This window comes from Myiozetetes cayanensis, unplaced genomic scaffold (assembly GCF_022539395.1).
Source record: "Myiozetetes cayanensis isolate MyiCay16 unplaced genomic scaffold, myiCay2020 scf1, whole genome shotgun sequence".
NCBI classification, from domain to species: domain Eukaryota; kingdom Metazoa; phylum Chordata; class Aves; order Passeriformes; family Tyrannidae; genus Myiozetetes; species Myiozetetes cayanensis.
The window spans coordinates 86238407-86263992 of record NW_026086604.1 but is presented as its reverse complement, the minus strand read 5'-3'; the positions used below and the strand labels follow the sequence as shown (position 1 = coordinate 86263992).

At 36.3% G+C, this 25586-nt stretch overlaps 1 long non-coding RNA gene across 1 annotated transcript in view; it reads right to left on the bottom strand.

The window, feature by feature from the left end:
• Nucleotides 1-3882: 3882 nt before the first annotated feature.
• The window catches only part of LOC126641146 (uncharacterized), a 34571-nt gene continuing 12867 nt past the window's right edge, over nucleotides 3883-25586 (bottom strand). The window contains exons 3-4 of the long non-coding RNA XR_007629211.1: nucleotides 24515-24680; nucleotides 3883-6055 (exon numbers count right to left, since the gene is read on the bottom strand). This is a non-coding gene — a long non-coding RNA (uncharacterized LOC126641146). The remainder of the gene's footprint in view (nucleotides 6056-24514; nucleotides 24681-25586) is intronic.

Sequence of the window (25586 nt, the reverse complement as noted above, 5' to 3'; positions counted from 1 at the left end):
GTAATCCTGATTTAGGCAGTGAAGAGAGCAGTCATGATTCTGTAGTATAAGATGGTCTCTCTAGGTTTTGCAGCAGAATGACTTCTTGTATAGGTAAATTAGATTCTGTCCTGAAACCCATTTGATCCAAGTCTTTTGTAAACTCTTTATCTCACTAAGAAGCACCTTGGCAACTGAGTCCACTAGAAGCTGTAAAAGTATCAAAACACAAAGGTGGTCCAATTGGCAGAAGTCCAAAAATCTGTACCTGTCCCTTGCTGAGATCAAGTGATAGTTCAACACAGGGGATCTGGAAGGTTGGTCTAACTGCTATTTTTTTGGTAAGGGACCACCAGCATAAAATTAAGTATGTCTTTTACCCTGTTGCATTAGATCTTAAATGATCTCAGGTGTTATTTGCCACACGTAAAGTACCATAGAATATAAACATATAATTCTCTCTGTCAGTCCTGCAATTTATAATCCTTCTTGCCATGGAGAAACCTGATGTTGTTTCAGATACAAGATTATTTATACTTGGAAGATTGTCTTCATTACTGTATATTCCTGATGTTACTTATACGGATATGATAGGTAGGTGTACATAAAACTAGAAACAAGCCTGTTGAAAAGCACTGATTCATGTCATAGTCGTGAGCAATTTTCTCTGATGAAAGAAATTGAGACAAAAATTTTATAATACAGTGAATGTAGCTGCCCTGCCTCTCAACCATTCCAGCATCACAGAGGTTAGGCCTTGGAAGAGCTCAGTTCCTTTTCTACCTTTACCTGATGGGTTCTGAACTTGAGTCAGAATTGCTCTAATATTTTAAATTGGAGAAAATGATGTGTGGAGCTTCTCAGCCTTTCCTATTAGTGCTCCTCTCATTATGTAAAAAACCTCAATGATCAATAAGGTCCCTTCTAACCCAAACCGATCTATGATTCCATGTTTTTGCTTTACTCACAGTATGTGACAAGGATATGTTTAATTTCAGGTCACTTGGAAAGAAGGCTTCTTTTGACACAAAATCATTTGTTGTTGCTGTTTTGTTCTTCAGCTGAAGGGAAAAAAAAAGCCCACCTTCAGTTTTCTTGCAATTGTTTTTTTCCATTTGTAGGTGTAGGCGGTGGGACCACGTAATTTCTGCATGAGGCAGGGGGTACATTCTCTTGTGCACAGACCAACATTTCCCAGCTTATTTTTAAGGAAAGCGTTCTTCAAAAATAATTTAAGTAAGGAGGTATTTATGTATTGCCCATCCTGTGCTTGAAAAATTCATGGTTCATGGCCACTAGTGGTTCTTCTCGTACTGGGGAAGGTTTATTGGCCATAATCCTGGAAGTCTGGCAGTCTCTTGTGTGTCAAATGATCACTGATTGTATTGGAAAAGGATGCTTCAGTGACAGCAGGCAGCCCCTGGGCAGAAAGAGGTGTCCCTTGTCCCTGAGCAATAACCTGTATGGATGATTGAGACTTGTTGATAGACCTCCATGGAAGTCTTACCTAGTAGTAAGAGCTTAGCAGTCTCTGACTTAGTGAAGGATCTCTCAGTACAGCATGCTTGAACTTGATTTGTTACTCTCATCAAGAGGGTATAAAGGTAGGCAAAAACTGAACATGCCTTCAGGCCCAGGCAGATGCAGTTTTTCCACAGCCTCTGTCTTATGGGAGGGAAAGAAAGAGAAGGCTGCTAGAATTTACAAAATATAGTTATTGACTAATTTCTTCATCAGCAAGAGCTGTAAGAAATCAGTAAAATCTCTCCTGAGAGATCAGTGGTGTCACCTCACATGTCCTCAGGGTGCCAAATGGTATAAAACACTCACTTTGAAAGTACTGCACCGTGATAGGCTTTAACTCCCAAGGGATGCATTGTGTGTACATTTTGTTATATGTAATGACACACTGAAAGGGCAGTGAAGCTGTTAAGGGAACACTGCATGTCTAAAAAGAACTTATTTTTCTTTCAACCAATAAAAGAAGGAAAGACTCTTTCAGAAAAGCAGTTAAAATAATATCATTTAAATGTAAGAAGTGATAAAATACCAGAGAGAATTCACTTGTCAGATGAAGAAATTCAAAATATGAAGTCTTCTGTGTAACATACACATTTCAAATTGGACCATTTTCCTGATAAGGCAATAGTACTCTGCCAAAAGCTTTTAAAACAGTTGATATATATATACAAAATTTTAAGACTGACACAACCAGCACAATGGCAACAATTATTTAGAACAGATTTGAAGAATAAAGGAAAAGAATGTAATGTCATGTAGTCATTCTAGACAATGTATGAGAGGCTGTGATATTCAACAAGACCAAAGTTGGATGTGAGACTCTGGGAGTTTTTCAGCAAAGGTGATTTTGTGGAAATACAGTTCAGTGCATATAAAAAATACCCTAGAGATGACTGCAATGCTAACAACAATATTTTGAAACAAAGCTAAAAAAGACTCATGTTCCCTTCAATGTAATTCCATGTGGACATATTCAAAAATTCTGTACAGCCTCAGTGTGTTGGGGCCTATTTTCCAGTAGAAATACTTTTACCTACAAAACATATGGAAATATACGTGAATGTTTTCATTTATTTCCAACACAGAAGTAGTTGCCTTCCTTAAACTTGACACGGAATGAAATCTGACTATATGAAATCCAAGTCAGCAAGGTGACAAAAATTGGGCAAATGCATTTCTATTTAACTTTAAACATGAAATTAAAATTGGACAAATAATACATTTGATAATATTTAGAAATAAAAATAGACTTGTAAAAAATAGAAAAATGAATTGGATAGGATGGTGCAGTTGCGTCTATTCTTACCTCAGTCCCATCAATCACTGTCAGTTAATTATCATTAAGACTGCATAAAAAAGGTCCCTGTGAGAGTTGGATAGGCTGTGAGTTTCATTCTTTCATTAAAAACAAGATAAACAATATAAGCCTTGTTTTATTTTTTGGTTTTGTTTGTTTTGTTTTGTTTTGTTTTATTTGGGTTTTTTTGTATTCAAAGAAATTATGTGGAAAGGTGAATTGTGAATAATTGTGCTGAAAGTTACCATATGGATTGCAGAGACAAGGTAATGAAACAAGGGATTCAATATAAAGTTGGTTCTTGTCAGGAAAATTTTAAAGATTTTAAATTTCTTTCTTTTTTTCTTTTTTCTTTCCTTCCAAAATCCAATAGAATTTCCCTTTCTAATGAGCAAAACTTGTAGGATTTTTAAAAGAAATGCTTGCTTTTTAATTAGCTATGCTGTTTTTACATCACCAGGGTTTATACGTGTAGTTTGAAAATCTTCTTTTTCAAAAAAAGTGTCTAAAATCCAAAGTCACATGACTCCAAAAGGTGATTCTCTGACAGAACACAAACCAGCATGAAACTCACTATGAGTTGAGAATACAGAAATTTTTGGACCTTGTGAGTTGATCTGTTGGGCTCAGTTCATAAGCACTTAGATAATGACCAAAACAGGAAGGAAGCAGTGGGCAGGAGCAGCTACTATTATTTCCAGAGTGCATCCTTGCATTGCTGAATAGCAGTTCACACTGTTAAAAGTGTCAAGGTTTATCCATAGCACTCACCAGCATCCCAAACAAGGGCTGGTACCTGAGCTCTGTGAAACTTCTGACTTTGATATAAAATTGTTTCTGCCAGCTTGTGCTTGATCAGCCTAAGGATCACAAGGCTCTCCTGGCCAAGCACTCTCTCTGCAAAAGGTGGCTATAGAGATTCAACTAAGCTAAACTTAGTTAATTTTATACACTTACATAAATTTATATAACTAGAACATTAATATATCTTACAAGTTTTTTATTGGTATTATTTTTATCAATTTATATAGATATATAAATTTATACTAATTTATATAAATAAAATAACACGTATTTTTTGCATCTTTGAATAATTATTTATCATGGGAAAACATTTGTTTTATAGGCAGTATCTTTTGTTTACTTATTGGGATTTGGATTTGTTTTTTTTAAGTGAGGCTTCATTGTTAACTCTTTTTTTCCCCCTGTGCCTTCAGAACAAGAGCAATTTGAAGAATGAAGCCTTCAGGGCCAAGTGCCTCTCTGTTAAGCAAAACAATAATGAAAACAAACCTCAAACCTTGTAATTGGAATTAGCCACATTTTGGGCAATTGCTCAAATAAGCCTCTGAGCTGGAGTCACCTAAATGCAAGTTTTCCCACACAGATGTCAAAGAAGCAAAAGGCCTGTAAATGTCACAACTTTAAACCAAAATGAAGTCTTTAACACTGCTGAGAAATGGTTTCTAATGAGGACAAATGACTGACTTAAACTAGAGCTAAGCTGTCCTATTTAGGGCTCTTCAGGCTGAAGGCAGCCCATTAGGACAATTCATCTGCTCCTTGTCGACCTCCTTGTCCTCCTGGGAAAGCCTCTTTGCCCATACCCAGACTGCAGGCTGCACTTGGGGTGTGATGGGCAGCCAGATGGTCACAAGTTAGAGACCTGTGTTCAGATCAGGTCAGGCAACTCACATTGTCCATGCATCCTGTTTTATTTTACTGGGTGTATTCTGACGTGTCAGGAAAGATTATGCTTTGGGTAGAACCTTACCAAGTAAGCTCATTTTTACTCCCATATCTTTGCTCCATCCTGAGTTGAGTTTCTTCATTCTTACTTAGTTATTGGAGAAGGAAGGTCCTCCAATGCCAATTTTATTTTGCAAGGTTGGACCAATGTTAGCATGTCTGTAAACTAGTAGAAAGGGGAATTAGGCCATAGCAGAAAGGGACAGTGCATCTTGAAAGAAAACTAAGACTGAAACTCCAACCTCTTCTAATTTACATATGGTGACATTTTGCAGAAATATTGTAACATTAGCAGTGGCATAATGAAATTCTGCCTATCAGCCGTGGAAGGAATAATGTTACTGTAAAGGTAACCTGTCCACGGTTTGTTATCAAGGAAATATTCATGGCAAGAAAAGTACATATACCAATGAGTGTTAAGAACAGTAGTTTTTCCTTATATTTTTTCCTCATGGGCTATCCATCTTCCCCTCCAGATTTACTGCATGATCACTCCCTTTACATGCTAATTATGTGCAGCTCTGGTGAATTTGTTAGTAGTGACACTTTGAGCACCCAGTGGGACTGCAACTCATTATGTGGCAATGTCCAGATATATCAGATATTATTAGCTGTCATTAATCTGCTGTGGAAACATTGAGTGCACAGCCAGGAGAGAGACCAGGAAATAGAGTAAAAATGAAGTCTGCAGCCACCCTGGCCCCCAGAAGGTCAGAGGGCAAATCAGCAGGGGAGAAGAATACACCTTAAAATGGCCAGTGCTTAGCAGCAGATTTTTAACCCATTGTAAACCAGTATTTCTAAGAAGAGGAAAGACAGAAAGAAACTACACTGATTGTAGTGTCCGTTTGGCTATGCTTTACAGGTGGAAACAGGAATACAGCATCTCAAACTGTCTTTTTTTATAAGTTATTTTCTACAACTGAATCACATCAATAAGAGTGTGTGAATAGGAAGAAGAGAGAGCAACACGCAGTATCTCTCTCAGTGTGGATAGCCCTCAGGCATAAAGCTTTGAAATTATGCACGTGTAACTTTGAATAGGATTAGGCTTCCCCTCCATTTGAAGGTCATATTTTATAGAACTGGATGTGGTAGTAGAGAAAATCCCACAGAAATGGAGAGGTTGCTCTCCCTGTTCATTCAGTCCTGGAATTTGTCTGTATAAGTGCAGGAGTTTGCTTCTAGACTGCAAATGCAGAGCTGATCAGCCTCTGTTTTTCAGAAGTGGTGCTAAAAATGCAGCCTACTGTGATTTGTGTTTTTAAGCTGCATAACAGTAACTGTTGAGAGTTATGCATATGTGTACTTGTGCAGCATTTATTACATCTGCTTGGAGTACAGAAACAAAAATGAAAGATTCTTCCCAGAAAACTCCATAGTCTTTGTGATCTCCAAGATGACTTGCAGAGTACTGCCCAGGACTGTAAGAAGAAACATTTTCTTTCTTTACACCAGCTAAAGAGGCTGAAAGAATCCAGTCAGGCTTCAAGACAAGTCTTCTCTGGTCTGAAATTAAACAGAAAACACCAAAGTAGAGGTTAGGAATCTCTGAGTTTAGTGGTGATATATCTATTACCCAGACAATTTTCAGAGTGGGGGAAAGGTAGTAGGTTGGTTAGTCTGTATGTGTCGGTAACTTACAGGTGCCTTTTGCTATTATCAAAGGGCACTCTGAAAACTCAGTGACCTTAAAATAAAAGTAAATAATAAGATAGGGAGATTTGAAATAGAAAAACCTACATTTTATCAAAGAAAGTAAAAGTAATCTTATGTTTCCAAGGTTACAAGGACCTTATCTAGAAGTTGCAGTGTTTTTGTTAGAAGGTTTATACAAAAACTAAAGACAAGAAATCATCCTAAAATTCTTCAAAAAATGACAGCTTATAATTGTTCAGGGAAGCTGGAGTGAAGTTCTTCATCCAGTTGCTTAGAAATTTCCCAGTGAGCCACCCATCTGAGTTCCTGAAGGAATTTGGTAAGTACTGGTTTTACTCCCATTAAAGGGGCCTATTCTCATGCTTCACAGTTTTTCAGATATTATGACATTTGTGTGATCTAATCCTGTCACAAGGAGGGTAATAACAGGGGAAAAAAAAGGCTGGATGTTTTATTTATGAACCTGTCTTCAACTAGACAGCCTCTGATAAACCCATGCAAAAACAACCACCATGGTTAAGCTTTAGGTTGTCTTAAATTCTGCACAATCCTCATGAATAGAAAATAACGTTAGAATTTGTTGAAATGGCTCCCATTAATACTTCCCAAACTAACAGCTATTCATGAACTCAGGTTCTAGGAAAAGATTTAAAAGTCATTTTGGTGTAATTGTGGGGTTTGCAGAAATATCCTGAAGTGCTAGGAAGAGCAGTGTTAGTTAGCAATGGGGCAGGTGGTGAGTACCCAGGGAAATAAAGAAGAAGCACTTTTATCATTGGTCTTGAACCTTTGCAATTTGGTGTTCAGGAGGATTAGTTTATTTTTATGTGAGAACAATGTGATATCAAGGAAGAGTTACAGTCCAATGGCACGAATGCAGACAAAAAAAGCTTGAAAGCCATTCTGAGTGCCCTATGAATACATTCAATAAGTTGGTCATAGATTCTTTTTAAGTCTTTCTCTAGTGTTTATAAAGTTCTACAATTGTGGCATACCTTGCCCTTTTTCCAGGACAGGGGAATAAAAATTTATTCCAGTTTCTTTTTTCTTTGAGTTCTTTGGGTAACTGAACATGAGGTGAATACTCTTTAAGCAGTAGGTTAACGAGTTACAGGTCAGGCTTACAGTGGAAAAATTGCAGTCAGCCTCTGTGGTTCTGTATTTGCCAAATTTGCACTGATGAAGTTATTATGGTAGGCTCACTTTTTTTTTTTTTACTTACTTTTTTTTTTCTTTTTTTTTCCCACATGGAGGAATATGTTTATTATTTGCCCATCAAGATTATGCTGTCTTTTCAGTGCCTGTGTTGCTCCTTAAATCCTGCAGGCACTTATTTTCACATTTAACATGATACGCATGAGTAAGCCTCTCTCAACTGGTAGAACTAGTCAGGTGTAAAACTCTCATGTGTGTACTCTGCAGGGCTGGGACCCAAGCAAATACACACAACACGAAAGTGTGTTATATTTTACAGAACTCCATCATTTCATATTCCACTGTTTGTAACAAGATGAAGAGTTAGGTCTTATCTAGAGAGTCCTGTATCAGCAATGCTAACAAAGATATCTGCACAGCTGTCTTTGATATTTATTGTACTGAATTGGTGCACTAAGTTCAGTCTTTTAAAAGATGATAAATATATATACTCTTCAGTATATATATGCACAGAATTGTTTTCAAAGTAAAATCCTAGGGACAGGTTTAAAAAGATTGTAAGTTGTAACATAATGGGAGAAGGCCATCACCCTGAATTTGAAGTGTGGAAAGTGCTGGAATTCTCTTTACCTTGAGACTCAGAAAATTCAGAAGTAGAGTGTAAAAAACCCTAGCAGCAATTTTATCTTCTTGGACAAGCATGAATACCTTTAGGAATATCCTACTGAATATGATTTTTTTTCATTATCTGCTTTGTAAAAGCTAATCATAGTTATAGATTTATAGTGTATAAAGTGGGAAAAGTTAGTTGTAATTAAGACTATATTCATCTTTCAGAAAGTTAAAAGTGGCATCAGCTCTGAACTGATATATCTGCCCAGGAGCTGCCTGTGAGCTGTTAGATCATTTGCTAATACTGTCAGAGGCTGTGGGAGGGCTATGCCTCCTGAATTTTAGGGTCACGACATCAACATCTGATTCTGCAATTCCTCTGCAAATGCCTGCAAGTGGCAGGGTTCTGTCACAGCCCTGCTCTTCTTACCTCATGCAGCACTTTATAGCATGCAACACTGCCTGCACAGTAAGTGGTAAGTGTCATAAATTACCCCACTTCATGTAAAGGGCAATCACTGCTTAGAGTGATTCGCTGTTTTTGTGATGTTTGCTAGCTGAAAATGTAAGGAGAGATGAGTCTAAGTTTAGACTCATTGCAGTTTTCCAGATGTTTCCTGGTCATTTATTCATTATCGTCGTCACTCATTTGGATGACTTAGACTCTCAGAATAAGGTACTAGTCAGCGTGAGTGAAGAGGGGAGAATCTGACCTGAAATTACCAAGTTGTGAGTTGTTATTAACATTTTATTTAAAAGGATTCTGGTGTAGCTGAGACAGGAACAAGAAAATGCAACCAGAGCACTAATACCACCAAAGCTCAGGGCAATGTTTCAAGGCCACTTCTTGAAAAATCTAAAGATTTTTACTGTATTTTCCAAAGTCACGGATGTTTCTTATAATTGCTAATATTTTTATTTCATTAGCACTAAAAGAATGGAAATCAGAGCTCTTTTGCTGTTTTTCTATCTAGAAATAAAGGAGTATTTTGAGGCCCTCTCCCCCCAAAAAAAAAAATCAACCAACTTAAATGGATAAAACAGATTTAAGAGAGACTTTTTAAAGTGTGTGGAATGACAAACATTTGAGAATTCATGTTTCACCACCAGAAATCATTACAGAACTTGTGTTGCACATGTCTATGCATGTGTCTGTCTGTTTACATGTGCATAAAATACATATCACTGGATCAAGAGTGAATAACAATTTGACGAGCCTCCACCAGAGAGTTGTAACTGTTAATTCAGATAGAAACAAATTATTTCACAACAAAAAACAGATAAACAAACCTTTCAATTCACTTGAATTTCTTTTAGTGAGAAGTCATATTATGCAGTACCAAAACATAATAATTTCCTAGATTTATTATAATATGTTTCTAAACTCATAAGGTGTTTACTGAGGTTTAACTTCCTTAAAAGCATTGTGGCTATGCATTCAAATTTTCAGCCTTGTTTGCAGTGTTGTAGAATCAACTGCCTCTGGGAAAAAAAAAAAAAGAAAAAAACAAGCAAATCTCCCCCAAGCAACAAAAGACAAACAAACACAACTAGAAACTCCAAAATAAACAAAAAAAAAACACAGACAAAGTTTTTTCAGGAGAAAAAGATTTAGAAGTTTTTAGGGACTTTTTCTATTCCCCTTTACAAAAGCCAAGGTTCTGCCCTGGTGGCCTGAACCTGGATTAACCTAGAATAATGTTGCATTAGGTGGATGCTTCTTCTGGATGTGTTAAAGATCCTAGTGATTTCTCTCACTTTCTTCCTCCACTGTGTACCCAAATCTACACTTATTTTGACAGTGTCCCCCTTTGAACAGCTTTATATGATTGCTTCCACCCAAAGGTTACTTTATTCAAGTGGATTTGCCACAGAGCACTTGCCCATTAGCAATCTCTGCTGCAGCCTGCTTTAAAATCTGCTTATGGTTATGGCCAGATAAAAGCATGTGAGGTCAGTTTGGTAGAGCAGAGACAAATACTTTAACATAAGGTTTTCTATTCTGTGCAAGCAGCTAATAAAAGTGCCCGCAGGTGTTGAGAATTATCCTTCTCTTGGAGATTTCTTTGCAATCTGAACCTAATCTTGGCAAAAGCTTTGGCGAGGATATCTGGCACATTAATTAAATTACTTTCCCACCCCCACAGGTCTTATGCTGTAACTTTGATTAACCACCTCTGTGCCCAGGATACAAACTGCAGGATAGACATTATCAGTTTTGCAGGTGTATGGATGTTAGAGATAACATGGGATTCCTTCTTTATCTGGATGGATGCTCCTTACTGTTTCAACACTACACAGCTTTTCCTTTAGCTCCCGCTATGGGGATCCTGCAGGCATATTACAAGATTTTAGTATGAAGACCTTTTTATTCAATATGTATCTCTGGATGGCCTTTGCTGAGAAGTTTCAGGTCCTTAGGGGAAAATGTCTAACTCCTCCAAAGCTCCCCTTCTATTTAAATGGCTTTTCCTTGTTGCAGTATCACAGCTGTGACACATCAAAGCTAGTAGCTGGTGTGGCAGGACATGCGTTCCCAAATAAGCCTCAGTGACGAAAGGTGATTTGCAGTGACAGGTTTCATATCTTACGGTGTCATTTTCATGAATGACTTGGTTAATTAAATTTAATGTGGAACAAGAGCTTGCTTACATTCTGCCAGGCTTAAGATGTTCTTACTCACACCTTACTTAAGGAACAATTCCTACTGTTGAATAAGGGTTCCAGGATTTAGCCCTCTGTTAGCAGTCTTCCATAAACCCTTTGTTTTCCTAACATGTTAAAAACCAAGGCTTAATGGGTTCATGATGACATCAGTTATCAAGATTTGTGTGGTGTTGGCAGATGTTGAATTTTCAGTGGAAAACCATTAAACAGATTTGAGTCAGGGCAAGTTTCATAACATGCAAGTATTATACCGGTGGTTACATGTGTTGACTTCAGCTTTATTTATTACAAAAGAAAACAGGCCTGTACTTATACAACAACAGCAATGAGAAATTAATCTTCCGAATAGGAAAATCAGTCTTGTCTTGTTAAAGGTACTCAAAGTTACTTATTGAGCATGCTGAGTTTGCAAAAAATATGTCTGCAACTTTCAGATTTAATAAATATAAAATTAAATATTGTAAAAAATAAGAAAAAAATCTTTTTTGAGACCTGGGGTTATTTTTTCTAAACATCTAGTGTAAAGTAGGCATTATTTCAGAAGGTGTTGAATGCTTCAGTCTTTGAAAAACTTACTTTCCAAAATGTCTCAAGTTAAGTACATGTTTATTTTCATACCTGATTAAATTTGTTACTTTTGAATGGTCACTGCCTTTCAGCTCAGAACACATTAATTCTGTACTAGTTCTAATATCCTTCAACATTAAAAAGTTTCTTTTTGTCATATGACTACAAAGTTTTCCCAGTGGTATTGTCTAGACCAGTGATGGTGTCCAGGCCTACATTTGGTGTGAAATGCACATAAGAAATATATTCCAAACATTGAAACCAAACACATGAGGAGAAATGATTTCTCAAATAAAAGCAAGATCTAATGTAGGGGAAAAAAAACCCCAAACCAAAAACCAGAAACCCCACAACAAATCAAAGTGATAACAACAACAAAACTCGAAGACCATTTCTATTTTGTGAATATAGTAACTTCAAAGGAGATGTCTTTAGTTGTTGCAATATTTGGTTCATACATTAATTAGGACTTCAGTTTAAAGACTTACTGGTTCAGTGTTTTGAAACAAAAGTGTATTGTGTCAGCTTTCTATTCAAGAGTAAACAAGTTGGAGACTGTATTTTCTTGGAAAGTAGAGTTCATTCAGTTGTTATGAATTACTTCAGATTCTCCTTATGCATTAGAGGTATCTAATCAGTCCTTTCTGTTTTACCATTAAAGTTGTTCTTATAATGCTCCTTTTTCACACTTGAATTTGTTCCTGAGTCTCTGATTGTCAATGCTACTGCTAAGTCACAAAGTTTTCTGAATGCCAAAATTCATTCTGACAGTAACTAGAAGGTTTGAAGGGGTATATCAATTTTTTTTCAGTCTTATGATGGACTACATAGAGAACATTAAGGGGTGATACTGGACTTCTGTGTGTTTAAAAGAAAATTATTAAAAAAGAAAGAAACACCTAACAGTCTGTCTTTTTTATGAAGGACTTAATTTTCTTTTTTTTTTTTTTTTTAGATGCTTTGAGGAAACTTTGCTGTTGAATGTGCTGATTCATAAGAATTGAAACACTTTCCAATATGACTTTAATTCAGAAAATCTTAAAATTATTTCACATTGAAATATTGCTTTGATATTTTGGGATTCAAACAGATTTTTAATTGTTGTCAGCTTTTCAGTTTATTTTCTTCCCATTTGTCTTATTCAACATTATAGCTGCACAAAATAAGATCAGTGTGTTTGAACAAGCAATGAAGTTTTCCTTCAGAGGCAACTCCACCATTTTAAGTTTTACTCCAGTTTGGAACAGGGCCATTTTTTTCTATTTTGCAGTCCTGAATAAAATAAAACTTTGACTTCAGTGGGGGGCTGTTTTTCATCAGGCAAACAAACAAACAAAAATCCTTGACTGGGTGCATGCAAGGGTATAGTTTCTTCATCAGCACAACTTTTGCAGTTTTTACATGAGACGCATCTCTTGATAAAAAGCTTAGGGTACATAATACACTTTGAATTAGGACCTCTGTTTTCACCAGCTAAAGAACAAATGATCATCCACAGATGTGAGTGTGCAAACGAAAAACATTCTTTCCCAAAATTTTTAAGTAAAAAACAAATGATGAAATGTTGGATAATTATGATTTCATGAGTTATATAATCTTCTATTTATTACAAATGGATAAATAGAAAGACTCTGATTATTTACACTTCTGCCCTGCCTCAGGTTTATGCCATTTATTATAGTCAGTAATGTTTATAGCAACTTTTTTCTTAACAATAACATTTATAATATTTTAATTTGTGTGTATGGAGAGAAACAGTACATGAAAGAATTTCAGCGCAAATAAACCTAGAACATTTTGCATTTGGAACTCCCCTGTATTATTTTAGGGCCCCAGTCCTCAAAACAGTTATGGTTAACTTTATTCACACAATTCCAATGAGACAACTCATATGTATAAAGCTAAATCTTTTCTTGAGTGTTTTCTTGTACCCTTTCCCATCCCACCCTTCACTTCCTGACATGCATGTGTATGGGGTTGGTAGGTAGTTTGAGCAGGTTCCTGAACACACTGAACTGTCTCTTCGTTCTCTGGAGCATGCAATTTTCATGAAATAAATATGTAGGGTTTTGTGTATGGGTGAATGTACAGATATTTGCACAAGTATTAATTAATTTATTCCATGGGCACCAAGTAATTATCTCTTTTGCTGCAAGGGCAATTTGATGCCACACTAAGCAGAAGGCATTCCTTTCCCAAACAAAACAAACATAGCATCATTTTCAGCTATGTGCTGAAATGTGTGATCAGTATTAAAATGTGTTAAGCATGGCATCATTACTCTAAAACCAGCCACGGAGATATAAAATGCACTGTGAGATTGCAAACTGAGCACAGTTTGACTGCAGGACACCCGGGTAGAGGGGTTTTTGTATTAGAATATACATTGCATTTATAATGCCTTCATCTCTATAATGTAATTAGTTTTTTTTTATGAACTGGTAAAATACAGTAAATAAAGAACTCAGGGGATTTCCATATAGCCACATTTATTCCCACACATCTTTCCAAATTGTAAGTGGTTGTCTTCTTTAGAAATGGATTAGGACAAATTGCATTAGGACACGATTGTGAATCTGATTAAGGTGGAACCATGATCAGGTTTTTTCTTTTGGGCAACCATGTTTTCTTATAACAACCAGAAGACAAAAAAGCCTTTGGCAAGATGTTTCAAAGGCCTTTCTCATATGCACATAAAAGCAGTTTTCATGCTAATTCAGAAATTGGTCCACACCTATAATTTCTTTATATAGCCAAGACAAAGCTTTGGGCAAAATTTTTCAGTAGTATATATTTCAGATACAGACTTGTGGTTTCAGCAAAAGCTTGTAAAAAAGAATTTCCATGCATAATTTTCTTAAGGAGAAAACTCTGAAGGCAAACTATAAGAGAGGCAGAAGATCAGGCATTGATTCCAAATTGGTTAAGGGAGAGGAACGCTGAGAAAAAAACCATCCTCAGTGGAAAACATGTAATATATAGAATAAACACCTTTTCAAATGGACACACTCTTAGAAAGGCCCCAGCCTCTCCTCTTCCTGTGTTAGCAACTGGCCCAAACAGTGCACATTATGTAATGTTATTTGACACAGAAGGAAACTAGCATGGATGTGACTTGTGCTGCACAGAACTGGAAACGTTTGGAAAAATCCCAACTGGGCAACAAGGGCTTATAGTTTCTTCTCCACTTCTTAATTTTTTTAACAGTATTCTCAACCCCATATAGCTAAAGGGAACTTAATTGCAGTGTTGTTATTTCTATGTTGTAGTCAAATCTGTTGAAGATCTGTTCCCACTCAACAGAAAACCTGACTAGAGGAGTCTGGGAAACCATGTTCGTTTGCCTCCTTGCATCTCTGTGGCATATGAATGTATTGGTCTCTTGAACTAACACATAGGATTCAGCTGAGAAGTAGGACTCCACTGGAAGTCTATATAAGTTCTTTATGAAGAAAGAAATTCCCTGTCTCCAAGGTCTAATGTTTAGCATATGAAAATAAGGAGAATAGGTGGGTCTAATGAATAAATTCTGGAAGCTTAAGGAGCTCCATGACCTTCATGCTTACAATAGTAAGTATCAGTGATTTTACACTGCCCAAGTAACTCTAGCCATCTTCTTTAGGGCTAATCTTACTGGTTTTTGCTTGTTTGTTTGTTGGTTTGGAGGTTTTTTCCCAGTTTAGACCAGGATCTAGTGATTTGTATTTTAAATTGTTCATGTTCAACTTGATCTTAACGTTGTTTTGGTAAATATAAGTAAGAATCTGAATTCTTCAGTTGTCTAAAGCAGGCAGAGACCAGACAAAATAAGAAATGGTCTGAACTGTGGTCCAAACTTCAGGGTGTATCTATCTGAACTAGATTTTTCCTGAGGATAGAAAACATCTAACTATCTGTTGTTGTTGGCAACTTACTCTGGTTTCATCTGGAAGCTGAGGGCCTGACATGAATGTGTGTGGAAGCTGGAACTAGTGACCCAGCAAATGAATCCTCACCATTTTTCCAGGCTGACAGTCCTTGGGTACCCCTCCAGACTTTGCAATGTTTATACAAATGGAGTGTCTGAAGTAGTTGGAATCAGTTACATTAGTTTATAGTCTGGTGTAATAATGGCCATTTGTCTGGACAAATGCATAAACTTTTTGTTGTCTTTTTCTTCCCCTGGTACTTTCAAATGGATTTGCTCGCACCTGGGACTGTCAACACAGCGAGAGGAAGATCCCATTCAGAGTGACTGAAAGCCAGCAGTGGTGGGTCACACTTCTGGATTTCTTGTTTAAGCTGGGACTGAGTTCTGAAATGCAACTATGCAAGTTCTCCCTTGGACTCTTCAAAGTAGAAGTTCAGATACATTTCACAACAGTAATTTTCAGCTGAAATAGAGAAGGTTCAAAAACCTGCCCACATATTCCCCAGTTCTGTTTTACAATATCCTTCACAAGAGAACATGCTGGTCCATGCTAATAGAGTCATGGTTTGTTGTAGAGTTCAGGTCTTACCAAAATTGTTCGAAAATACAAAGTAAAAAATAATTATAGTGCATTGGGAAATAACTGTGTGAGTCAGAAATAAAACAAGCTAAAATGGGAGGAAGAAAAGGTCAGCCAAAATGGTCACACAAAGTTGTCTTATCTATTGGAGTTTGTCTCAGATTTGTTCATTCAGTTTATATATATATGTGAAAAAAGAGTGAGCGAGACGTTATACATACACTCGTATAAGTCTATAAAGAAGAAAATGTTGAGATCAAAAATCCAAAAGGTAAAATCAAATTTTTGCAAGATATGACAGACAGAACCTCTTTGGTAAACTAAAGAGCTGGATAATCTATCTATAAAGCTTACTATTTTCTGAAAATTTAGTTATCTTTTTCTCAGTAATAAGTAGTCTTTTCAGTGCAAATTTTATTGCTTTTTAGACACTTGAACGTTTCTGTGAAAAGTAGAGCTAGTTGGGAAGTCAGATAAATTTCCACAAAAACAATTTATTTATATGTATTTAAAAGTATATTCAGACAGTTTCAGAATCTTCTCAGTCAAAAGCTGACTGAGTTATATACTAAAATGGAGAAAACTTTTACTTTGTCTTCATTCCATTTATTTTTCATTAACATTTTAGCCTTTATTTTAAATTGATGATGGACTGTTTCAATAGAATAGATTTTTTTTTTTTTTCCTGAAATGGAATTTTATATTTTGTGTCTAAAATGCTAAATGAAAAATTCCAATGACGTCATGTAAACAGTGTTCATTTTTGATTTTCCCACAGATTCTCTGCTTGGAAAGTTCCTTTGAAAATTAAATAGTTCTTACAATCAAAGCAGTTATCTCAATCATGCAGTTTTCTTATTTTCTTTATAAACTGCTTTCACTTCTGCTTGAAGTAAGGCTTATTTATTTCACAAAATTATTTTCATTTCATAAATGAATTAATCTCAGCTCAAGACACAGAAATTCATTCCCTTGAAACTGTGTTCACATTAATACTTGTGAGAAGTAACAAAGATGAAGCAAAATTCAGTGTTTCTTAAAAGTGTCACTTCTGAGTATTTTCACTGTTCATTCACTGGTACTTTGCAGCTTGACAACCACTGCAAGTCTGTTGTTCCATTTTTCTACAAAAAGAGGCAAATGAGTCACCAGAAGGCCCTGCAATTCAAAGTATGTATGGAAAGTGATTGGAAAACCTGGACTCCTGGTTGTAATTATGATTTACCTGCAGTCATGCAACTTTTATGGCACTTAAAGATAGGCTATATCTATTTATTCAGCTAAGTTTTCCCATTAATTTCTGTGACAAATGTCCTTAATCCAGTAAGGTTGGGTGCTAGATTCTTGGCTATCTTAAATCTTTATGGAGTTATGTCAGATGGAAAATCTGGCCAAGGAAAAGGTAGAAATAGAACAGACTAGATATAGAACAGACCAGAATAATCCTTGGGACTCTTTTTCACTTTATATTATTCCAGTTATATTTAAAATAATTTCTAGTTAACAGAAGTACTAGGAAGACTATCAGAGCAATAGAATAGTTCAGGCTGGAATGACTTTGAGGTCCTCCAGTCCAACTCCCACATAGAGCTCCTGTCTTTGGGCCATCCAATTGGTCTTCTGCAAGACTCTCTCCAGTTTATCCCTGTCTTTCTTGTACTGAAGGACCAAAGAAGAGAGACAGTAAGAGATATGCTTTTTCAAAGCCATTTTTTGTCATCTCTGACAACTGCAGTAACGTACATTATTTTGTTTATGTTTGTTTCATAGTTTCAACTTTAGACCATCTGAACTTTTTCCCACTGGGAAAATTTCCAAAGTTTTCTCTGATTTCTAGCTAAACATCAATAACTTGTAACATTGGAGAACTCTTTCTCCCTAGATAAGTATTTGTATAAGGAAATACAGTTTCCATATTATTACTAGATATGTCATACACACACAGTCCTACTTCTTTGAGTCAGAGGGATCACAGGTGTCACTGGGGGAGGAAAAAAAAATGTTAAAGGAGGCTGTGAAAATCATCTTGAAACAGTGTAATTAGGGTAGTAGTTTCTCTTCTGCTCAGAACAGGTGGTGGGTATGGCCTGTCTGACCTGATACACAAGCCAGTGCATAAGTTCATGATTATGCCACCCACCCTTCCTTCTGCTATCACACCAACCTTACCGCTAAGGAATTCTTACACTCTCCTCTCAGCATCTCAAACTCTAAATTAATTCTGTGGCAATATTTAAGACAAGTGTCTGTACAATACTGGACCTGGTACATCCATTGAAACTGGGAATAGATCAAGAGAAAACATCTTGGGAAAAAAACAAGGTCATGGAAGAAAAGCCTCAGGTAGCTGCTCTACAGACTTTGAAAGTGACTGGGAAGAAGGCTGCTAAATGACTGAGTGAAGGCACATCACAAGTATGTATTAGATAGTGTGTATGTATACATGTAGAAGCATATCTGTGCATGCACAAGTAAAATCTGATTTTTTTCTTCCCTATTTCAGCAGCTTGTCTCAAAAACCAGAAATTTAGATCATCAAGTACACTTTATTTAATCATCTTGGAATTACAACATTATATATATTGAACTGTGAAAGATAAGTCACTAATGTGGGTCGGGCTGATAATATGAATAAGTAAAAGAATTTAACTGAAGGGCTTCACACATTGTCTTACAACTATATATTGTTCAAAACAGTGGAGTTTTCTGACAGTACCATTGTGGAATAATTATGGGATTAAAAAGCTGGAATAAGGTTATTTAAAAAAATGGTGTAAGGTAATGTGAGCCAGAACTCTCAAAGTCCCTTAATAGGTGCTCTTTACTCAGTGTTAATACTTTATTTAACATAATGTGCTGTGCACTCTTTAAATTGTTAGCTTGGAACAGATGATTTATATTGCTCTTGCATCCAAACAAGAATTAATGCCCTGATCCTATTTGACTGGAATTGTTAAGCACTTTTGTTCTCAGGCTTGTATCAGAATGATAACAAAAACATAAAATCAGCAAGCTTTTTAATGAACATGGGGTTAATTTGAAGTGCCCTGATTTACAGATATTAGAGTAATGCTCTCTTTCAAGTGTTTACTGAGGTGTTAGAAACTTTGTGTTCACATTCAGCTCAAACAGTTAGTGTACTGCAGTCTGCAGTTTCTTTGTTTCCAACATATTAGAAAGCTGGAGTTAAGAAAGTTGGGGGCATTTTGCAAACAATGATATCTTTCATCATATTCTGAGGGAATCTGAAGCAAATGCCACAGGTAATTCTTCTGATCCTACTCAGATCATGCTTTTGTAGGTTTCTGTTGTTTTCCAGGTGTTGCCTTTCCCCACCCTTCCAACATTTTAGCTTAATTTTATGTATTTCATACCTGGATCGTGGTTTATTCATTTGCTTTTATTACTTTTACTGGCTAATCTTGGTAGAACAAGATTTTGCACTAGTCAGTGCAAGCACATGATTGACAAAGTTACTTGTAAGTATTTCACTAACGGATATGCAAGATTATAGTCAATTGTACAGAGGACTTTCACCCCAGCTTATTTTGCTTTAACTACAGGAACAAATGCATGCACTTTCCTTGCTTTGTTAATTATTGTCCCTGTGAAGTTTGGCTGGTAAGAGCAGCAAATAGTTCACTGTTCTGCTGCTTGTGCTTATAGCTGTTTAAAGGAACTAAAGAACAGGTTCGTCAGAAGTTTGGTAACATTTTCAACTTTATGAGAAAACCTTATGTCCAAAATGTTAAGAAAAGCTGAGCTGTTTTTATGATATAGAATGTAAAGCAAGGGATATCTTCAACTCAGCATATTTTTGACAATAAAATATCTAATAAGAAATATGTAGAGCACTTAAGTGATTACACTCTTACCTATATTCTTTAAAAAAAAAAAAAGAAATAGAAGAAATGTTAGCTAGTGATGTGTACAGAGCTGAAAAGAAGAAGGTGGAAATAAAAATTCAAGCCATGGAGATGAGAAATGACAATTCCTATAGGTACAGTAAAATGGAGAGCTCATATATGGAGCAGTTCAGTGAGAACCCAAAGTGGCATAGCTGAAATTGTCCTGAGATGAAAATTAGAGAATATATAAAGCTGGTAGGATGAACACCAATAGAGAGTCTGATGTTTTTCCAAGCCCTGTTAGAGCACTTCAGCTTCCCATGCTCTACCAGACTTGTGTGAATATTCACCAAAATGTGATTTCTGATGATTGCGAAGGTTGATAGCCCACCTCACCTTGAATATGAGCATATGAGAAAGATTGGTGACGATAAACAGGAAGTACACATTGTATTTAAATATCATACAATAGCTAATATAGCAGATTAGCAGAACTTTTTTTCTGTTTGTATTTATAGTCTGATATAGTCTTTCCTTTCTGGATTGATTCTTTCAGTCCTAAAATGTGTATTATTTATTTAACACTGCAGCAGAGTGAGAATGCAGTTATCAATTAAACTGTAACATCTGGGTTTGAGAGAACGTTTCTTATAAATCCGTGTGAGTTGCTAGCAAATATGCAAAGCACTTAATATATAAAGCGTCTGTAGAAAGCATTTTACTTCACCCAAGTATGAGGGTCTTCAACTTGTTCAGTAGTTTCATTACTTCTTCTGCCTCAACCGTTCCAAAATATCTAAACCCCCAATTTGAGAGCTGAGAAGTAAAGGAGAGATGAAACACCCTTTTTTTTCAGTTTTGTGTCCTTCAGTTGTTAAATGCTTCATGTCATGTGATGGGAAGAAATTAGATGGAAAAAAATCTGATATTTCAGACCTTCTATGTCTCTCACTGATTTCGTCTGGATGACTTAGCTGTCTCAAAGTGGTCTTCCAAAACTCTGGCAGTCCATAAAGACTCCTTGTAAAACCCAAAGTTTTGGCAGGGGGAAGGGGGTCCTGGAACATCTAAAAAATCATGCTATATGTATGTTACATCAAAGAGCTCTTAAGCCCTGAAAAGATCAAGATCCAGAGATTCCATTAAGTCCCTTGAGACTTTTACTTTTGCTATTGGTTGTACATGCAAAACAGTTATATACTCTGGAGATGAGAAGTAGAATGAAAGCCTGAGGAAATAGCATCCATTTCTGAAAATGTTACAATAAGTGACTTTGCCAAGGTCGTGCAGGAACTGGGAGTCAGACTGCATAAATCTAAAGTTTTTAGTCATGCTAGCCCTCCAAAACCAGCCTTTTTTTTTTTTTTCTTCTATTCTTTTCTCTTTCATCTGGAGTTGCCACAACCACATTTACATTCTAGATGCTTTTCAAAAGAAAGGGTAAATGAATTTTCAAATTTCCTTTCTGTTGCGTCATCTGTTTTTACACACAGTGTCATTGCACATAATGCCAAGATGTAAAATGATTCAGGGACTAATGTCTTCAGTCATAACGTGGGAAAACAGAGAAGCAGTCGGACAGTAATTTCTCACATTGTTCTGCCATGGCAGATCTTTCTGCTATGATTTAAGAAAGTACAGGCAGTGGAAAAGGCTCTTTGAAAGTGTTTTAAATGTCAAATATAAGATTCATTTCTATACTTCTTTAATCCAAATGCCAGAGTTCTGAGCTAATCTATCAATCTGACCTGGACTTCAAGTGCTTTATCTATCCAAACAGCTATCTCTTGAACTGGAAGTCCAACTAGCAGCAATGCATAATATCATCGTATTTTTTAGGAAAAGACAACCTTAATTTCTTTGTGAATATGTATCATGTCATCCTTAGGCTTGTTTAGTAGGGCTGTTTGTGACAGGGCCTTGGATATTTAGTAGCTGCGCTGTGCTAGGTTGTTATACACTAGAACAAGAGGCTGGGAGGCCAAGACTGTGGGAGGGAAGAACCTCTGGAATTGTTCAGACAGTGAGAGAAAATTGATAGTGTCAGGGATATTTCCTATAGAGATGCTAAGTATAGATATAGATCTGATCACTGCTGTCATCAGATATGGCCTCTGCCACGAGGACTCAGGACTGGTGCATTATCATCTGCTGATGGTCTGCCTGAAAAGAGCAATTCTCTCAGAACACCATTCAGCTCTGCCTGTGAGAATGGGTGAACTGTTACTGAACAGTCTCTGTTCAGTCATTGCAAAGGAACATGTACCCTTCTGAAAAATATATCCCCTCCTTCAGCTCAAAGTATATCTATTCCCTGCTTTTAGCCAGGAGGTGCTAGTTTCCCTTGGGATATTAGATCTTTTCCTCCAGAAGAAATTTACAGTCTTCTCCCATTTTTTGTCATATTTGTCTCCTAAAATTTTCCAATTATTTGGCCCATTATTTATGTATGGACATCAAAGTATATTTCAGTACCAGGCTTTTTATTACCAGATATAGAGGTCATATCACCTATTCACCTCCCCATGATGCCGTCCTGCCCAGGCCACTGAGTTAGCACAGTTAGCCACTGAAATGCACTAAGTTTCACCTTCCCAAGATGTCCAGGATATTTTTCTCTGGACTACTCTCATCCCATCTCATGTAAGCTCTACTTTCTTTGATAGAAATTTCCTCAAAGCTGTTTCTGTGAAATTTATTAACTATTCAGATTTTTTTTTTCAAAATAAATAATCTTGTACTTCTTAGATTTCAATGGAGTGGAAATTTCCACAAGAGGACAATATCTTTCTGATTTGTGAGTAGTTCTGGAGCAAAAAACTCAGCAGCATGAAGTGGCTCAACCACAGAAATTTCTGTCTGACACTTAATTTTACCACAGCTTAAAGTCTGTCCTACAGGAGAGTCCATGTTTTCTAATGTAAAACAGATAGATCTCAAATTGTTGGAAAAGCTGTTCAGACATACAGGGATCAATTACCTGATTTTTTTTTTTTTAAATCAAAAATCTACCTGACCTTATGATTTACCTAAATCATAATGAGTAGATTATGGTTATTCAGCCAGGCTTATTCCAGGAAGGACTGCTCACTAGTTTTCTGTGGCAGGAAGATAATTACATTCTGTGGGAACCAAATTTGAGTCACCAGTGTGGTTATGGTAAGGAAACGTCTCAACCACATCTTACTGTACCAGTTTGTGTCAATGCCTCTACAATGTCTTCTGTTTCTCAGTACCCATTTTTAGCATGAATATCCAGGAATGGTTGTTTCCAGAAGTGCTATCAGGTAACAGTTATTTCCGAAGGCTACGTTTGTCAGAGGAGGCTGTGTAAAGCAATCATTGACATGGGTTTCAGAAGTGACCTCAACCTTCTCCCATTTACTTCACAGATATGTTCTGTCTCCCAAACATCTTCCTCATCAACCCCATACCTGTTGCAGTTGGTATGGGTATTATCTCCACACAGGCCAATTTGTTTCAGGTAAGTCAAGCTATCAAGGTATGGTTAATGAAAAGTGAGGTGAGTCACTCAGACTGAAATTACATTGACAGCTTATGGACCATATCTTAGTTAAATAAAAATATTTTAAATCCCAAACTAGTGAAGTAAAAGTAGCTACAGTTTAGATTAGGGTCTACAGAGACCTCCATCCAAATACAGATCAGGACCTCTTTTTGAAGAAGACAGTGGGATCAGAAGACCAAACAGCACTCTCATCACGAGCAGTTGTGCTTTGTATTGACCCGTGGAGGTTAAATGAAAGAACTTTTGTTTTTGTTGAACAGGACTGTGCATGTAAAACTATCCATAAAATGCAGTCATACTCTTGGAAAAATAATACTATAAGTATTTGCTATTTTTCTCTAGTGAAATCAAATAAAAAATTAATTAAAGGTTTCAATCATCTTCAAGCTCTTTTTAATAAGCAAAGTGCCTTTACAGAAGTTCTACGTGGGCATGGTTAAAAGAGGAAGGGAGAGATCGTATTATTGCACAAACTGTTTGAATGTTTTTTTGACCGCAGTAAAATTCAAAGAGTCAATCTGAATTTTATGTAGCAGGTTTTTTTCATGGGAAATGTGTCATCCATGTGAAATACTAATCCTATAAAATAACCTTGAACAATTCAGATTACTTAGGAAGGTCAAATATTCATCCTGAGCAGCTAGATTCACATTTGAATGTCTCTAGTACAAAATTCAAGATTATATATTTGTTAAAGTTCTTATATTTTGCTGATTTAGGTTTAGCACTTGGTTTTGGAAGGGAGTGTTATACAGAGATTGACTTTTATGTGGGTTTTGGAGTAGGAATAGGAGATCTGGGAGTTGTTTTCTTTTTGTTGTCAGTGTTATTTTTTAATCAATGTTAATAAAAAAGATCAAAGAACTTAAGAGTTCTGTATTAATATTCCCCTGCTGCTAAGTCTGATCCCTTATAGATATGTTTACCCTGATATGAAACAAAACAACCAGCAATGCAAAGATTGCCACTGTGAAGTAAGTACAATAGTACATTTATGCTGCCCGAAGATTTTTCTACTCCCCAGCTCTCTAGTTAGAAAAGTTTTTTTCTTTTTCCTTTTATATTTTTTTACCCTTCTTTATGCAAGGAGTTCTGTAAAACTAAATACTAAGTGTAATTCTTGTGGTCAACAGCAATTAAGACTTGAAGCATGCAAAATCTGGCAAGACACAAAAGTTTAATTTTATTTTTGCTGGTTGGGCTTAATGTGTAACTAAAATGCAATATGATGATGCTTGGAAAGCCAGCTCTTCCTCTGGGAAATCCATTCAAATAGTAAGTGTAGCCATACATAAAATGGGACTTTTGGAAAAAAAAAAGATGATCCTATTCATGCCATTGCAAAGGAAAAGAAGCAATCAGAAATATTTGGGTTTTTAACAGAGAAATTCTCTCAATCAAAAGCCAAACACAATGTAATAGGAGGGTTAAAGGGCCTTACCTTGTTGATTTATTCACATAAGTAGTTCCATTGAGTTGGGCAAACATACCATGTCTAAACGGGATGCTTTCTGAGGGAGTCCAGGGAATGGGTGACAGTGATTAGATGGTCCTATTAGAAAGCAGTGTAATCCTTGGCAATGGCAGAAGGAGTCCAAATTTCATTTCTAAAAGACAGGATAATCAGTAGCAATTAAGAGGCAAAGTAGCAGACTAATAATGTATACTTGTCAGTAGTTGTCATCTTAGTGATCAATTCACACCTCCACAACAATAACATCGACCCTTCAAGAGCTCTAATGACCCTGAATCCCTAAAGTGACAGGAGGATTAGGGCAAAGATAATGTGCTGGAAAGGTGTTAATGAAGTGGTGGGATTACAAAATGAGTTTCATCCTTGATAGACAGCAAAAGGGAGTGTTCAGTCCCACTCCAGCTATGAGGTTCACATGGATAAGGTCTCATTGACTTTCACATCCAGTGAGGATCAGGACCTTAATTTAATTAATTAGGACTTTCCATTTCTTAGTTAAATATGAAACATGCAACTGTGGCAGCTCTGTATTTCCTACAAGTAGCAGATATTTCTTAGGTAATTAAGTTTACTCTCTCATGTTGTTTTTTATCTTATCTCTGCAAGTTGTATGTTGCAGACATTCTTTGCTTGTGTCTTTTTAATTCTGTGTGATTAGCTTTAGACAGATTAAATTTTTTTGAGTAGAAATAACCAACTGCTTTTCCATGAGCTGTTTGTTCTAAGAAATAAGAAATTGAGTATGTAAGTAGAATATAATGTCATATGTTCAGTAACAAAATAGTGTCATCATCTTAGCATTACAAGTGCATAGATAGATAGATAGATACTGCATGGCAGTAGCATTTTGAGGTGCTAAAACAGAAATGGTATTCTTGCAGATGTTGTTGAAAATGCATATTTTACAATGTCCACTATGTTTACCATATAATCAAAACAATCCTGTTCATTAAATTCCATCTGTCTCTAGTTAAATTACACTTGAACTATATCTGCAACCCATTTCAAAAGAATATTAAAGATGAGGGAAAGGGTACAA